Below are 16,157 nucleotides of genomic sequence, written 5' to 3'. Positions count from 1 at the left end.
GTGTGTGTTTAAAATACAGAACCTCAAAGAGGAAATTTCACATTATGTGAAACATGAGACTGTTGACTATTGATCATAATATGTAGGTGTCCAGAGGAGGGCTTATGAGTCTGGACTGGATATATGACTTAGTGAGAAAGTTTGGTCAAAAATCTGCTAGAGCATTGCTAATTTCAAAGGAAGACTGAGCATGTGTTGATAAGAACCAGAATTTACAAGAACAATTTTGCTATAAACATTACTTAAAACATGCATTGGTTAACCTTATGCTGTCTTTAAAGCATAAATTGAAGTATTCATCATGGTTCACTTGTAAACATTGAATATTGTGATGATGTTTAGGACCCCTTCCTTCCTTTCCACCCTCCCTCCCATCTGTCTTCCCTTCCCTTCCCTTCCCTTCCCTTCCCTTCCCTTCCCTTCCCTTCTTCCTTCCTTCCTTCCTTCCTTCCTTCCTTCCTTCCTTCCTTCCTTCCTTCCTTCCTTCCTTCCTTCCTTCCTTCCTTCCTTCCTTGTATTTGATGATTTAAAAAAAATGAAATTATCCAAGCTGAAGAAAAGAAACTGGGCTGGGAATATGGCCTAGTGGTAGTGCTCAAAGCCCTGGGTTTGATTCCTCAGCACCACATATATATATAAAAAAAAAAGCCAGAAGGGGCGCTGGTGGCTCAAGTGGCAGAGTGCTAGCCTTGAGCAAAAAGAAGCCAGGGACAGTGCTCAAGCCATGAGTTCAAGCCCCAGGACTGGCAAAAGAAAGAAAAAGAAAGAAAGAAAGAAAGAAAGAAAGAAAGAAAGAAAGAAAGAAAGAAAGAAAGAAAGAAAGAAAGAAAGAAAGAGAAAGAAAGAAAGGAAAAAAAAAGAAAAAAAACCCATGGTAGGAAAAGAGGACATGCTTTGAGTCCTTAGTCGGACCTAACTACTTAAGAGAAAAGTAGGTGTGGAGAAACTATCCAGAGAGAAGTAACCAAATAACCAAGCAAATGGAAATGGGCTCTTTAAGAAACCGCTGGTGGAGATGGAATTGCTTTACTTGTACCTGAAGTTGCTTAATTCTCATTTTCAGGAACACAGGGGGTCACTACAAGGTAAAGAGATCCAGTTATTCTCTGCCTTCACAAAGACAATATTTACAAGTATAGATTTGACAGATAACCTCTCCTAAGTGCTTCCAAGAGCTATCATTTCATTTCTTTTAAAAGTTAGTGTACAGATAACAGGGTCTTCTTAAGCAAAACTCATTGTGTGGAATCTATGTTTATGTGTAGAATGGCATTGTTATTTGCATGAGCTAATAGTGATATTTCCTAATATGTGCAAGTAAAATTTTGTTTCACATCGTTGAAAATAAGAGACCAACTGCTTATAGGAGAATCAAATCTCCACACTTGGTAATTTGTTCTCTTCTTTTGAAGTCCTTTATGAGCTGTGCCCTCTTCCATTGGATTACCACTGAACCCCATGCTAATGGCTATAAATTATCATGGTGCCAGTGTGTCTTACCTTTGTTAAATGTGTGCCAACTGTTTCACAATGAGCCTTTACTTTCTCTTTTATGACTGGCTGTAAAAAACTATGTTTAGAGTGGGTGAGTGGATGTGGCCCATACATTATGTGACAATCTCAAAAGTTCCTACCTGAGCCATTGTTTCACTCTCCAGGGATAATTCCTGCTATTTCCCCATTTCTTGATGCTCATTTTCTTCAATATCTCCCTCTCTGTCTGTCTTTCTCCTCCCATTTTGCTTTCATTCCTTCCTATTTCCCCTTCCCCTTCTCCTCCTTCTCCTCCTCCTCTTCCTCTCCTTTTTCTCTCCCTCCAAACAGATAAAACCAGAAACCTTACTCTCTCACACTTCTAGACATGACACTTCTGCTTGTTTTTCTTCCCTATCATCTTTATTCATTCCTCTCCACACACTCCCCCCCCTCCCCCCCCCCCAAAGCTGGGAAGACAATTGACAACAAACAAGGAAGCAGCCATCTGAACTTGGCTCTTCCAGGTCACCTCAGTGGCACAGGTGGTGAAAGGGAAGGGAATTGATGGCATAAAGGCAGCAGCAATCTGTGGTTTCATTTAACACAGAATGTTCTTCCTTGTTATTTTTATCAATGGCTACTGGAAAGCTGACTGTCTTCCATCAGAAGTCACAGTGGTGTAAGATTAGAATCAACCAGGTAAGGATCTCCTATCGCATAGGTTGTGGGGTGTGTGTGTGTGTGTGTGTGTGTGTGTGTGTGTGTGTGTGTGTGTGTGTGTTAGAGCTTGAACTCAAGGGCCTGGGCACACTGTCCCTGCACTCTTTCACTCCAGGATACTGCTCTATCACTTTGAGCTGCAGCACCACTTCCGGTTTTCTGGTGGTTAATTGGAGATCAGAATCTCACAGGGACTTTTCTACCCTGGCCAGCTTTGAACTGCTATCCTCAGATCTCAGTTTTTTGAGTAGCATGAGCCATCAGCTCTAGGCTTAGGATCTCATGGTTTTACAATTAATTATCTTGTAAGGAACACTGATGTGGTTCCTGGTTTATAACTTTACTAAAATTGTAATACACCAGTATTTGGGGAGTGAGGATAACAAAAAGATAACAAAAGAATGTGTTCTTTTTCATGAGTAGTAAGAAGAGTAAAATAACAGCTTAACAAAGGAAAGAGTGACATGATCCAAAAAAAGAAATGTATTCATTCTCTGTACACCACCTTAATAATAACAATAAAGTTATACTTAAAAATAACACCTTAAAATCAGTATTTTGAAACTTGGTATAACTTGTAAAGAACACAAAAATACTTAGGAGAAAACCAAGAAATGGAGACCCAAATAATCCTGAAAGATATCAAATGTTTTGAATTTGTTTGGATTGAGGAAAGATGCAAGATATGAAGGAAAGAAAAATAACAGAATACTTTGAGGGAAATTAACTTCTAACGTCTTCAGCAAATCATGATAAACACAAGGATCTTTGCTGGTTCTTGATAGAAGCAATGAAAACTCTCCTGGAAATTTCCAACATTGGCTCTTCTTAAAGGAAATTGGAAGCTAAATGAAGTCTTTGACCTTCAGACTTAAGAGTCCTGGGGTCTTTGTGTTTTCTTAAAGCATGGAAACGGTTTTCTGCATCTCATCATCTGAATTATGATGTTGGTTGACCCTGTGAGCCAGGCTGATGTAATTAAACTCCCCTAGAGTACGGAGCTTAATGAACCCTCCATAGGCATTTATGATTTCCTTGTTGGAGAAGCATGTCAGCAACTAAAGAATAATCTAGAAATTACATACACACCTTTTTAATTGTAGAACAAATGGAGAACTAGTCCAACCGGTGACCGTAATGCCCAGTTGGTCTCATCTTATGTTCTCGTGCAGTGGGAATCTTCTCTGTCTTTATTTGAAGATGTTGGTTGGTGGGAGCAAGGAAGGGGAAAGCCATTTGTTCACATCTGTCTAACATCAGCCAAGTAGCAAAAGGCAAAGTGTGTGCTCTCTCCAGTTCAGAAAAACAAACCTCATGGTTTCGCACTTCACAGCTAGCCAGGTGTCTTGCAGCTAGTGGAATCAGGTCAGGGTGGAGCCTCAGCCAAATGCTACTGACACAGTCTTCCCAGGAGAAGCATTTCAGAGAGGCGGTCACCCTACTGACTCTGAAGTTGGCCCACACCATTCCCAATGGTTTGTGGAGAAAGAAGGCACAAAACAAGAGAGAAACAACAATATTGGTAGTACGGGAGAGAGGCAAGACAAAGGGTCTGGGTTTGTAATGCAAAAACAAACAACAGCAACAACAGAAAGGGCTGAAAGCTGGGTACGGGTGGCTCAGGCCTGTAATTCTAGCTACAAGGGAGGCTGATATCTGAGGATTACAGTTCAAATCCAGCTCGAACAGAAAAGTCCACAAGATTCTTATTTCCAATTACCCAGCAAAAAGCCAGAGGTGGAGCTGAGGCTCAAGTGGTAGAGTTACCAGCTTTGAGCAAAAAAGCTAAGGGACAGTGCCCTGGCCCTGATTTCAAGCCCTAGTACCAATACATAAAATTTTTAAATACATAAATAAGTAAATAAATAAAAGAAACAATTCTCCATACTTCTGAAATTCAGGGAATAGCATACAGATAGTATGTGCATGCATCCCACATTATTAAACCTTCACCAGTTAATGGTGTTCCACAAAGAATATGATTTTCAGGTGTCCCATGGCCTGCATCTATTTAAACACTACCTTCTCTTGCTAAATCCTCCCAGAGCAGTCGTTCTTAAACTATAGCATGTACCAGAAAGATCTAGAAGGCTTGTTAACGATCAGGTTGCTAAGGTGTTATCCTCCAAGTACCTGATTCAGTAGGTTTGCAATTCTCACAAGTGCTGAGGTGGTTCACAGACCCCCACTTTGGGAAACACTGTTTTAGGGCAGAGTTCTTGAGATGAAGCCACATTGTACACATTGTATTGTTTTCTGGTCACTCCTTACCAATACCTTCTGAAAGATACTGTACATTATAAAACTACTGGTATACAGATGACCTCACTAAGCCTTATAAAAACCCTGTAAGGCATCTACTATTATTCTCTCTCTCTCTCTCTGTTCATCTGTCTTTCTCCCCTCCCCCCTTCCTTCTCTCTCTCTTTGGTGCCAGTCCTGGGGTTTGAATGCAGGGCTGGGGCACTGAGCATTTTTGTTCAAGTCTAGTGTTCTACCACTTGAGCCACAGCTCCACTTCTTGATTTTTATTTTATTATTTTTTTTGCTAGAGGTTAATCAATGAAGGTAAGACTGACTTTCCTGCCCAGGTTGGCTTTGAACCAAGATTCTCACATCTCAGCCCCTGGCTCCTGAGTAGCTAGGATTATAGGCATGAGCCACCAGCATCTAGCTATTCTGCTCATTTTGAGGTAGAATTTGAACCATTAAGTGGGCAGATCCAACTCTTTGGCTTAGGTAGCTTGCTTCAGAGTCTTTTACCACCACACTGTTCTGGCTTTAAAGAAAAGGGCTAGCAGGGAGCACAGGAATGGAGCAGGTAAAGTCATTATATTCAATGTGCACACTGTAAACACTGAACTTCGTAACTAGAGGGTATGGATGGCCAATAACACTCCGAGGAGTTAGCTGAGGAGATTTTCTTCATTTTGAGTGTATTTTCCATTCTTTCCCAGCGTCTCAAAGGCCCCTTCTCCTGCTCCAAAGCTGCCCCAAGGACTCTGTTTAGGGATGGTGCAATGGTCATTTTTAAAGCACAGGCAGACATGTTTCAATGATTTTTGTGGTTATTTTTGCATTTCACAGAAGTAGCAAGATGTAAACAATTCAGAAGACAGGTTTAAACCTTATTTCTTGTTGGAAAGAGGCTACTTTAATAATAATATGTCTTAAATTTATATACTACTTTATAGTGTATAAAATCCTTTCACATGCATTAAGTCATTTATCCCTGACAACAGCTCTGAGAGGTAGCTATTATCACCCCCACACAATAGATGAGGAAACCCAGGCTCAAAGTGCTTCAGTGATTGGGCTACCTGGGATAAGTGCCCAACTATTTTTGTGTCCAGAGCTGGGGTGGGGGGGGGGAGAGAGAGAGACAGAGACAGAGACAGAGAGAGACAGAGAGAGACAGAGACAGAGAGATAGACAGAGACAGAGAGACAGAATGAATTAGTAGCCTTTGGGAAAAAAAGAAAGAAAAAGATCAAAGTTTCTATAATGTATGACCACTACCACCGTAACAAAATCAAATTTCCATATTAATTTCCTGAGTTTGTTCATATGCTTACCAGTGTTATCTAGATATCATGCAAACAATTATGTTTGCTTTCCCTCCACTTTGCTCCTTCTTCTGGAGTGTTTACCATGTTTGTTGCAGCAACCTTTTTCATCATTAGCAAACTAATGAGCTTATCTTTGAGAGCAGTCTGCTTCTGTTTCACATGGATTTCTTTGATTCATTCACACAGTTAAGAAACGATTACTAAGCACGTATTATGTGCCAAGATGGTCACAAACAAGAGCTGTCTCCAAAGAGCTCTGACGGTAAAAAAAATACTCACTCAGAGAGGGAGACAAAACTTAATGGTTGAAATTGTTGCCCAAAATACAACACTACCATGTTCATCTCTGCACTTCATTTTCTCTTTTTTCAAAAAAGATTTTTAGACATACAAGGTGACTTCTGTTTTTGTAGATTGTTTGTATTTCTTCTCCACATAGCAATCAGAAATACATGTATATATAGCTTCATTATAGCCTCACACACACTGGGTATTTTCTTTTTTTGGGGGGGGGCGGGGGGGGGGGGTCAGTCGTGAGGCTTGAGCTCTGGGCCTGGGTGCTGTCCCTGAGTTCTTCAGCTCAAGGCTAGTGCTTTACCACTTGAGCCACAGTGCCACTTCTGGTTTTCTGGTGGTTAACTGGAAATAAGAGTCTCATGGACTTTCCTGCCCTGGCTGGAACACTGGGTAATTCTATTGAAAAAAAGAACAGGTGCTGATGAATCATGCCTGTAATCGCATCTATTCATGAGGCTGAGATCTGAGGATGGAAGTTCAAAGCCATCCTCTTCTAGCAAAAAGCCAGAAGTGGAGGCATGGTTTATGTGGTAGAGTGCCAACCTTGAGTGAAAAACCTAAGTTAAAAGCATGAGGCCCTCCTGAGTTCAAGCTCACTGCTGGCACAAAAAAAGAACATTAATTTTACAGTTGGAAAATGCTCTAGTGTTGTTATTGCAATTTGCATGTCTTTCATTAATATGTAACAATATTACTATTTCCCCAAAGGCTTGTTTATTACTTGCATTTTTGTATGAATTGTCTGTGTTTTGTGCCTTGTCTGTTAATCTTATTATTTCCTTACCTATGTGTGACAGCTCTTCATATAATTTTAGTGTTATTGTAACATCATTAAAAAATTAACTTCAATTGATTCTTTTTCCCTTAATCTACTTTGTAACCTTTTTTCTTTTCTTTGCACTTAAAAATGTTTTTAATAGGAAACTATCATGTTATGAAGTGATTTCGCTTCTTTTTCTTCTCAAGTCTATAAATTATTATTCCACTTGTTTCATTATCAGATCTTTCCTCAATCCTTTCCTAGAAAATTTAGTAGCTTACATTTTAGTCTTTCTTTTTCTATTCTGATATTGGGGTTTGAACTCAGGGCCTTACACTTGATAGGCAGGTTCTCTACCACTTGAAACATGCCTCCAGCCCTTTTATCTTTAATTCTTAAAAACATCTGAGTTTAAGGTATGGGCTGAAATTTGTTTTCTCTCCAGTTTCTACCTAGACAATGAAATACCATGTATAATATTTATTTCAAAAATTCCCATATCATCTATTACAGTCTTATACATAATTAACTTTCTGTATTATTCCATTGGCATTAATGTCTAATTTTATATTAGAATGAACATTATTCTGAGTCTGCTATATGTTATATTTTGTAATCCAGCAAAAACTCTTTATCCTTAGCCATCTCTCTCAAAATATTATATACTTTTATCCATTTGTTTTCCAGATGAATTTTATTTTGATCTTGTTAAGTTCTATGATAAGTTGTGCTGTGTTTTTGATTAGGATTATATTTAAGATGTACATTTTATTTTTGGTGAAGAATTAAGCATCACTACTAGATCTAAATTTTCCATTTAGAAAAAGAAATTTTCGGTCTGGGAATATGGCCTAGTGGCAAGAGTGCTTGCCTCGTATTCATGAAGCCCTGGGTTCGATTCCTCAGCACCACATATACAGAAAACACCCAGAAGTGGCGCTGTGGCTTAAGTGGCAGAGTACTAGCTTTGAGCAAAAAGAAGCCAGGGACAGTGCTCAAGCCCTGAGTTCAAGCCCCACAACTGGGCAAAAAAAAGAAAAAGAAAAAGAAATTTTCCCCCTACCAAACCAGTTACACTATACTATTTCATAACATGTAAGTATTTTGTACCACATATGTAAGTATTTTATACTTTTGTAACTATTTGAGAATAAGTTAAGTAAATGTTATAATTGGTTATTATTGGGGCATAAGCCTGTTACTTTGTGTTCATTATCATTACGCATCTGGAGAGAGAAAAGGCTTTGAAAAACGAATAGTGTTTTGGTGAATTTCTTTGGCTTTTCTAAATATAACCAATACATAGGCCCTTTGCAGATACAGTTGGCTCTTTCTTCATACCCATGAGTTCTCCATCAATGGGTTCAAATAACCGTACTGGAAATATTGAGGGGGAAAATCACCTCTGTACTGAGCACGTGTTTACTTTTCCTGTCATTATACCCTGAACAATACTGTATACTACATTTACACCATAACAGGTGTTATAAATAACCCAGGAATGGTGTGAATATACAGGAGGACACCACAGGTTATACGCAAACACTGCGCCATTTTATATACAAGATAAGCATCCAATGATTTTGGTCTGCTGATGAAACTAAGCGACAAAGGTAAACATATTTTAATCTCTTTCTGATAGTAATGTCTGACTAATAATTTCTTAAGCTGGTATATACAGAAAATGGGGAAGTTGGAATGGGCACTGGCTCAGGCATAGGGCATTGCCAGTCTTGTCTTTAGTGCTGTGTACTGACCTTCGAAGTTATTCTGGGGGAAGTCATTCGTTCCTTGGTGTCTCTTGGGATCAAGTCAGCTGATTTCTAAGAACTGGACCCACTTTTAACAATACTTGGAAATGGAATTACAACGAAGAAACTTATCTGGAAGACATCAGTATGGGTCGGATAAGAGAAATGGAGTGAGAGTTGTTGGAGGAAGGAAGTGTGTAAAGTTGTGAAGAGTGATGGTTATCATAGAGAATAAAGAACTGATGGAAATACACCCAAGGCTTCTTTTGTGATAATGTGTGCCAGGGCAAAATAGTCACTTCTTATTTAGGCGTAAGGTGATAGACATCTGCTTAGAGATTCTGTCTAGGTCATTTCTTTGAGAAGAAACATTGCCTAATGTTAAATGCTACTGTTGTTGGTGCTGCTTTGTTTTGGTGTAGTTTATTGTGACATTCATTGACCTGCTGTTGGAGGTGGGATAAAGAGCCCAAGTCAGAAATAATAATGATAGAAAGTTGAAGGATCAATGGAACAAGCTAATGGGAGAAGTTAGAATGATCAATATATGACTATAACGTAGCAAATATTCTGGTTGAGATTATATTCTCTTCAGTGAAACTGCATAGACTCTGGTGTGTGTGTGTGTGTGTGTGTGTGTGTGTGTGTGTGCTTTGTGTGTGTGTGTGTATACATATAGTACTTGAGCACTGTCCCTTACCCTTTTTCCTTAAGGCTGGTGGTACTCTGCTTCTTGAACCACAGATCCATGTCTAGCTTTTTGGTAGTAAAGGGTCTCATGGACTTTCCTGCCTGGAATTGGCTTTGAACCTCAGCCTCCTGAGTAACTAGGATTACAGGCATGAGTCACCCATACCCCGCTGGCCTGCCTAGATTCTTATTCTAGTTTTGCCGTTCATGTTGTATGAACTCTGTTCCTCAGTTTTTCCATCTTTGAAAAGACATTTCATAGAATTATTATAAAGAGTAAATGAGTTTAAATAGTGTCAAGAGCTTGGAAGTAGTCTCTGGCACATAGTATAAACTATCTAATTTTATTGCTATAATTTATTCCTAAAAGTCATTAAAGCTACATATCAGATTAAGTACCTTTTCAAAATGTTCCTAATGGTTATCCCGTCCCAGCCTTCTCAGACGATGCCTTTTTGAAGGAGTTACTGGGATGCCTGATTAACCTAAAAATTAGGTTAAACATTTTCCTGTTAGAATTCAAGGAACTGCATGCCTTTGGTTCTTTTATATTTATGAGGCTTAATTCCAGTTTATGTTTGAACTTGCACATTACATTCTTTACCTGATTTATTGCTACTTATAATAATACTATTTATAACCCATTTCATCCTTCTCTTCAAGTTTTGCATACCTCAGTTCATTCCAGCTCATAGGCCAGTGGGTGGTAAATGGCAGAACCTCTCAGTTTTCAAGGAAAAAAAGACAACTAAACTAAAAACTCAAGGCATTCTTGAGAGATGATGCCCAACAAATTAGTGGTAGGGTTGACATCTGATGCAGTTGAGTCAGGAGATGGGCCTCCCAGCTTGGAGACACAGAAAATAGCACAGTTCTTCAATGGAGGTAGGCTGAGGAATGCCACAAGTTCTTGGCTATCATGTTTGTTTATTTGTTGGCTGTGGGGCTTGAACTCAGGGCCTGGGTGTTGTTCCTGAGCTCTTTTACTCAAGGCTAGTCTAATTTGAGCCACAGCTCTACTTCCAGTTTTCTGATGGTTCATGGGAGATAAGCGTCTCACAGGACTTCCTGCCCGGGCTGACTTTGAACCATGATTCTCAGATCTCAGACTCCTGAGTAGCTAGGATGACAGTCATGAGCCACCAGCGCCCAGCACTATCATGTTTATATTAGAACCTGCTCTACAGTCCACAAACTTTGGGGTCTGGGTAAAGTTACTAGAATGTTCACAAGCTCTAGATTTTCCTCTGTGATCAGACATGATCATTTTTACCTTTGTAAGTTTTTAGGAACAAGGGGAGGTGGGAGAGAGATGAACCTACTAACACATAGGAAATGATCCATGATTGGGATTATTTTTTGGTTCGATAATGGGCTTGAACTTGGAACCTCATATTCTCATGTAGCTTTTTCCAGTCAAGGCTAGCTCTCTAACCCTTGTACCACACTTCCACATCCAGCTTCTTACTAGCTAATTAAAGATAAGACTCTCTTAGATTTGGCTGGCTGGGCTGGCCTCAAACTGAGATCCTCAGACCTCAGCCTCCTGAGTAGTTAGGATTATAGATGTGAACCACCGGAGCCAGCATGATTGTGATCATTTTTGATCTTTGAATTTGCTTCCTCCCTTGAGCTGGTATTGTTTTGCATATAGTCTATTGCTTAAATATCGTAGTCTATGACTTTCATAAAAAGGACTGTAGTTGCAAACTTGAATGAGAGGTCTTAGAATTGGGATCCTTCAGATCTCACCACCTTTTGATTAGCTAGAATTATAGGTGTGAGCCACTGTGTCTGATAATTAGTGCCATTTAAGAGTATTTTTGAGACACACCCCCTCTTCACGTTCACCTCTGGAGTCCCCTTTCAGCTCTACCAGCACCAAGATAGTCTTGTGTTCCCCCAATTATTGATATTCCATGACCAGAAGAAAAAGAACAGCTTTCACATAAAAAGACATGTAAGCATTTGTTAATGCAGTTTCATCACAATCTTGAATATTTTCATCAGGAGACCTAGGTTGTCCCTTGGGCTTTTCAACTGACTAGATGGCTGTGGGCCATTGCTTTACCTTCCCAGGGCCTCCTGTTTCATCTTTGAAACAAGGGACTTCCATTCATCTCTACGGCCATAAAATTAATGAGCTTTGATTTAGCCTGTGGGAAAAAAATGCCCAATAAACTTGGTTCATTCTATACATGTTCATGGAATGCCTATTCTGGAGTAGATAGGAGGCAAGTGACATCCCTCAGCCCTTTCCCAAGGAACTCAGGGCAGTGTGCAGGCTACACGGAGAGAGGCATAAGATATTTGCCAAGAGCTCAGCTTTTGAAATCCATCTGCTCATATTTGAATCCCAGCTTGGGTATTTTCTGTATTTATCACACCAGACAAAGGTCTCAATTTCTCTGAGTCTCACTTTCCTTATCTTTAAGTGGAGTCCATCTTATTTGTATGGGATGACAATTCATAAATATAGATCATTAAAATAATTTCTTGTTGCTGGGTCCTGGGGCTTGAACTCAGAGCCTGGATGTTGTCTCCAATTGTTTGTGTTCAAGGCTACCACTCTACCACATGAGCCACAGCTCCATGCTGACTTTTTGGGGGTTAATTGGAGATAAGTGTCTCCTAGATTTTACTGTCCAGGCTTGCTTTGAACTGTGCTCCTCAGATCTCAGCTTCTTGAGTAGCTAGGATTATAGGCATAGCCCCCATTAATAGCCTAGTAGAGTGACTATTTTAAGGGTACTAGTTGGAGAGATTGTCAATTCTTATTTAAACTTGGACAACTCTCTCAAAAGGTTTATAAACTAGGCACCTATGTAGCATTTCACTTGGACAAAAGAGTTGTACTGCTTATACAACCACCAATAAAGCAAGAAGTTTGAATAGTGAGGCTTTTCCACACAGTAAGAAGTTATTTCTCTTGATTGTATTTAAGCTCAGGCAGATTGGATCATCCCTGGCTATAAGCTATCATTTTACAAAGAAACAGCATGAAGGATGAAACTGTTCTTCAAAAACACAGGATGGAGAGTGGTCATACCACAAGACTAGAAAGCAGGGCATTGGGAAGGATCCTGCCCAGATCCTTTGGGAAAGGGTGAAGGGATCGTCTAAAGTCCCCTGGCTTATTAAGGAATGACTGTGCTCTGACCACTATCATCCTGTAATGGTGTATTTGGGGTCTGACAGGATTGATTGACTTAGGTTTGATTTGATCAATTGATTCATTGCCTGTTCTGGGGCTGGAACTCTGGGGTTGGATGCTCTCTGGAGCTCCTAGTTAATCAAGGCTAGAGCTCTACTACTTGAGCCACAGCACCACTTCTGGATTTTTCTGTGACTAATTGGAGATAAGAGACTCATGGACTTTCCTTCCTGGGCTGGCTTCAAACTGCGATCCTCAGATCTCAGCCTCCTGAATATCTAGGATTATAGGCATGAGGCACCAGCACTTAGCAGATTTGATTTTTAACCAATTAAATGTTTGTAAATGGCTCTCTGAAAAACAAGGACTTTTGAAAATAGCCTTAATACCTTTATCACACCAAAATGAACTGAGAGTGCAAGGCCACTGAATTTGATAAAATATTCAGTCACTATTTAAACTCTAGCTTGACGCTATGCCTCAGTCTCCATGTTTGTGTCCTGTGTCCTGTCTCCTGGCTGTTTCTGATCACCATGGTGTCCCAGTTCAGCTCTCCATTGAAGCTGAACTGGTTTGTTGGTGTTATTTTTGTTCTTCCTTTCCTCTCTGGCCTGTTTCCTAACAGTATTAAGTGTGTCTAAGGGCTGTGCAGGCCTTTGAACAATTGGCTGCCTGCAGACCACTAGAGCTCTAATAAAGACTCCAAGATTTGACCTCTCAGAACAAAAATAAAGCCTAGCTTTTAAGTCAGGGCTGGACACGAAGCTGATGGTGCTTTTGTGATCTTTAGAACTTTCTGGCTCTCAGATTCCTCATTTGTGACTGGGGGTAGGGGCGTAGGGGAAGCGGAGGGAGGAGGTGGGAATGATTCTAACAGCACTAGAGCTGTGACATTTGTACATTTCTAGTGGAGTGCAGTATACATAAAGCATTTAATAAGCTGTTGCTGAAACAGTGAAAAAAAGTGCCTGTTACATGGAAGCTTCTGAAAGAGTCCTGGTCATTATTAGTAAGCAAATGAATATGAAAGATAGTCCATATGAGTTTATTTGCATGCATGAAAGTAGATCATTGAAGCTGGGTGGCAGTGGCTCCCACCTGTAATCCTAAGTATTTCAGGAGGCTGAAGCCTGAAGGACCGAGGTTCACAGCCAGTCTCAGTAGAAAAATCTTTGAGATTTCCTCTCCAATTAACCAGCAACAAGCTAGGCCAGTCAGATGGGGGAAGGGCAGGTTGGGTAGAAGCAGAAGTAAATTACTGGCCTGGCAAGCCACCAGCTCCCGGGGTTCTTTCTGGAAAGAGTAGGAAAACAACCTTAGGGGAGGAAAATTGAAACATGGCGCTGCAGTGTTACCACAATGTTCCTTATGCAATCGGTGAGATGTAAAATGTTCTCTTGTTCTGGGCAAGTAAGAAATTGTATTTCCTGGTAACGGGAGAGAAAAACCATTATATATAAACCCACTGTTGCAGAGCAAGGTAGATTTTGGTCTACTAAAGGATCTTTTATGGCGGGATGGTGACTCATGCCTATAGTTCCAGCTACTCAGGAGTCAGAAATAGAGAAGACCAGAGGTTGGGGCTAACTGGGGCAAAATTAGGGAGACCCTGTGAAAAACAAACTAAAGCAAAGAGGCTGGGTTGTGGTTGGGCCATATCCTCAATCCTTTTTGCTTTTACTCAAGCCAAGATCTTCCTATCATACCTGCCCTCTAAAGAGCTGGAATTGTAAGCATGTGTTATGACACCGTGCTTAAAGCACATTTCTTTGGTAGGAGGGTGAGGTGAGTAGTTGCAGCATAGGCAGTGAAACTGTTAATATAATTGTGGACACATGACATCACACAGAGTCAGCACCATTATGAGCCCTGAGGTAAGCTATGGAGTTTGAGTGACAGTGTTATGTCAATACTAGTTCATCAATTGTGACTAATGTACCCACCAATCAAGACGTTGCTAGTGGGAGGGGCTTGCAGGGAGGGGCTACACAGGAACTGCAATTTTCACTCCGTTTTACTACATACATAACCCATCACTGCTCTAAAATACTCCATTTAAAAAATTATTTGTGAAGCCAAGGATAGCTGCCTCCCACGTATAATCCTTTCTACTCAGGAGGCTGAGATCTGAGGATAGTGGTTGGAAGCCAGACAAGGCAGAAAAGTCTGTGAGACTCTTATCTCCACCCCCCATCCCCCCACCCCCCAAAAAAAGTCAGATGCGGAGCTGTGGCTCAAATGACAGAACACTAGCCTTGAGGGAAAGTAAAAGGCTCAGGGACAATGCCCAGGCCCTGAGTGCAAGCTGGAGGAAGTCATGCACACACAAAAATCATTTGTGGTACTGTAACACATATACTTCTTCATTGACTTTCAACAAGATCTTAACACTGACTTGGATAATCACTATAATTCAAACTATTGCTGACCATGAACAATATTTCAAAATATCTTCAATGTCTATAACGTGATAAGAGAATAACAATGGTTTTTGACTGGTAAAAATAAATAAATTGCAAATATTCCTAATACTATTGTGATTTGTTAATGACATTGGTCATGGAAAGAAAATAGTAAAGTTTAGTTTTCTATCATTGAAATAAAAATGTAAATGAGTTTCTATCCAAACTTAAGTCAAAGATCTGGGCCCCAAATTTTATCCAAGGCATTCTTTGAGGAGAGCATGCTACCAATTTCTGATTGAGGATGCTTTGCCTAGACCTTGGAATACAGCTTGTCCAATATGTACATCTTGAAGTCTGCTGCTCTGACCCAGTATGGGGTGTGGGTTATTCTCTCTCCTCCCCTCTCCTCTCCTCCTTTCCTCTCCTTTTCCTGTCCTTATCCTCCCTTCCCCTCCCCTCTCCTCCTCTTCTCTCCCTTCCTCTTCCTCCCTTTCCCTTTCTCCCCCCTTTCCCATCTCCCCTCTCCCAGCTTTCTTCTCCCATCTCTTTCTCCTCTCCTCTCCTCTCCTCTCCTCTCCTCTCCTCTCCTCTCCTCTCCTCTCCTCTCCTCTCCTCTCCTTCCTCTCCTCTCTGCTCTCAATTAAAGCCTCATTGGTTAAAGCCATGTCCCCAGAAGTCACAGTGAATGAGGGAGAACCACTCACACAATCTTCAAACCCACTAGTTGATCTTTCATGTTGGATGCTGGAAAGATGTTTTTTCTTCATTGGATACTAATAGCAATGTGTAGTGTATTTATGGTCCTTTTGAACTTCAAAGGACTTGGCCAGTATTATTAACAAATGATACATCCATGCTGGTGTTGCGTTGATTAGGGTAGGATTACTTATAAAAGTCTCTGATGAATGTGGCTCCACCAACTCCTGAAATCTTACTGAGGCAGAGAAAAGAGAGCTATCCTTATGGACAATTAAACCATTGCTTTTCACAGGCTCTCTACTACTCAAACAGCAGCGCTCTTTGGACTAATACTAGCATATACACAAACAGATGACTGAGTCCATTTCTCTTCATGGAACCCAGAATTATCTTTAACAAGACATCAGAGGCTGAGTACTTTATAAACATTTATTTATTTATTTGGTTCAGTTTGGGGAGCTGAAATCCAAAGATCAGGCAGTTCCATCTATTTGGCTCCTGGCATGAATGTGGTAGGGAAACAGAAAACGAACTAGGAGAGGGGAGGAGAAAGTAGGGAGGAAGGAAGGAAGGAAGGAAGGAAGGAAGGAAGGAAGGGAGGAAGGAAGGAAGGAAAGAAGGAAGGAAGGAAGGAAG

This window comes from Perognathus longimembris, chromosome 24 (assembly GCF_023159225.1).
Source record: "Perognathus longimembris pacificus isolate PPM17 chromosome 24, ASM2315922v1, whole genome shotgun sequence".
Taxonomy (NCBI): domain Eukaryota; kingdom Metazoa; phylum Chordata; class Mammalia; order Rodentia; family Heteromyidae; genus Perognathus; species Perognathus longimembris.
This window is presented reverse-complemented; position numbering follows the sequence as displayed.